The sequence below is a fragment of the Halyomorpha halys genome, unplaced genomic scaffold (genome assembly GCF_000696795.3).
Source record: "Halyomorpha halys isolate HHAL.00 unplaced genomic scaffold, Hhal_1.1 Scaffold1000.1, whole genome shotgun sequence".
NCBI lineage: Eukaryota > Metazoa > Arthropoda > Insecta > Hemiptera > Pentatomidae > Halyomorpha > Halyomorpha halys.
Window position 1 is genome coordinate 110,826 of NW_027107118.1, and position 2,582 is coordinate 113,407.

The following is a 2,582-nucleotide window of genomic DNA, read 5'->3' on the forward strand; positions in this document are numbered from 1 at the left end:
GAAAAAAAGGCAGTTATCTCACCCCAATTTTTGATTACTTTAATGAAAACTAGGTATAATTAATAGTCAAAATTGATGAGTCTGCCAAGTATACGTAGGTGGAATAAATGGCGGCTCTTTCAAAATCTTAAAAAAACTATTTTTTCATTCGGAGCTCTATATCTTAAAAAGTAGAAACAACACAAGAAAACATTAGAGAACGTCATTTAAAGATGAGTAAATTTGCTAAAATATGAGCCCCAAAAGAGTTATTTACATTAAATAGTTTTCGAGATATAGCTTTTTAAAAAGCCAAATTTCTTAAAAATCTTCTGAAAGATTAGTGGTTAGTTAATTTATTTTGAGAAATCTATATCTCCGGAACTATGTGACGTACAGATGTCTATTAGCTCTCAAATTAAAGCTAGTTGAATGGACTATAAAGAAGTTTATTCATTTACCTTCGTAGGAATAGCAGTTTTCATGATATTTGCTAAAATAAATTGATTTATAGTTGTTCGGACAAACTATAGGACGTACAGATGTATGCCAACACTCAAATTAAAGGTAGTTAAATTTACTACAAAATAGTTAAAATGTTTATCTTTGTAGGAGTAGTAGTTTTTATGATATTTGACAAAATAAACTCACAAAATGCTAATTTCTTGTTCATATAAAATGTTGGATTTTCAAAAAAAATATATCTTTAGATCCATAAGACGCACATACGTCTGCCAACACTCAAAACAAAGGAAATTTAACTTACTATAAAGTAGTTTATGACACTTTTCTTCGTAGGGGTAGTAGTTTTTATGATATTCACATATGAATATAAATTTGGCAAATGAAAATTTGTCCGAACAACTATAAATCAATTTATTTTAGAAAATTTCATGAAAACTACTACTCCTACGACGATAAACATTATAAACTACTTTATAGCGCATTAAACTAATTTAAATTTTAGTGCTAATAGACATCTGTACGTCAAATAGTTTTTGAGATATTTCCTACCTTTATTGACCGCCACCCGGACTATCTTCTTACAATGTAGTATTTTTTCATGCATCTTAGCTTGAAAGCCCGTCCTAATTTAATTTGCTCCATCCTAAAATTCATAACAAATTTTATTTTAATATTTGTTATAACCTAAACATTTTGTTAGCGCCGCGGCTTATGCCTGGTATTATTTTGAGGTAAGTAATAAATATTTATTTGAGCGCACGAGAACACTCCACTAGAATTTTTATTTTATCAGTGTAGCATTGTTACACGTCAGATTAGCGAAGTGTCGAGTGTTTTCAAACAGTTTTAATTGAGTAGTTCCTTGAGTACAAGAATAGCCTCAAATCCTGAACCAACACTCCACTTATTGAATTTGAGATTTTTATCTACAGATATCTCTTCAATTGAACAATACATTCTCACGTGATAGCCTCATCTTTTTGAACTCGAATAAGAGAGATATGGCGGCAAATGAATCCTTATCTCAGCCTAAAAGAAATCAGTCCCAGGATAGCCCGTGACGGGATTGTTGGATCGATTTGAGGCCTCATAGTATTAGTAAGGGTCCTCATGGTATATAGTTCAACAGGTTAAAGTGTTGTAAATAGATAAAGTTGTGCTAAATGAAGAAATATTTCCTTGTTTTAGCATGTTAAAACATAACATTTAACATGGTTCAGAGTCTGCTAGATGGAGAATGACGTCACGCAACATAGTACAAGAACCTAAGAGGAGAAAAATGCAGTTATTAAACCTCAATATTTGATTACATTAAAGAGAAGTATGTATAATTACTAGTCAAAAATGAGTCTGCCAAATAAAGGTAGGGGGAATAAAAAATGGCGGCTGTTTCAAAAAGGTACAAAAACATTAATTTTTCATTCTTCAATCTTTAAAATTACCAACAACAATTGAAAACCTAAGGGAACATTATTTAAAGAAGAGTAAATTTGCCTAAATATTAGCCCTAGTTATTTACGTTCAATAGTTCCCAATAGCTTATTAAATTGCAAAATTTCATAAAGAATGCACTGCAAAAGCAATATTCAGTGAATTTATTTTGAGAAATCTATATCTCAACTACATGACGTATAGATGTCTTATTAGTACTCAAAGTAAAGCTAGTTTAATATACTATAAAATAGTTTGTGACCTTTATCTTCGTAGGATTAGTAGTTTTCATGATATTTGGTAAAATAAATTGATTTATGGTTGTTCGGACAATAAGTTTGATTTATGAAAAACTTTATTTCAGAAACTATACGATGTACAGATGTCTACTAATACTCAAATTAAAGCTAGTTAAATTTACTATAAAATATTTTATAATGCTTATTTTTCTAGGAGTAGTAGTTTTTATGATATTTGACAAAATTTACAAATTTACAAAATGTTAATTTCTAATTATATATGGGAAGATTATTGATTGACCGTGTGTGAAGATGAAAGGAATATGGTCCGGGCGCGGTCAAGAAAAACTCAAATAGTAAAAATATACTAATTTAATGAGCCAACGTTTCGCCCCACGTTGCAGGGCTTCTTCAGGGCTAAAAAAGATACAAACACATAGTTACAAAAGGAAAACAACAACCTAAGTG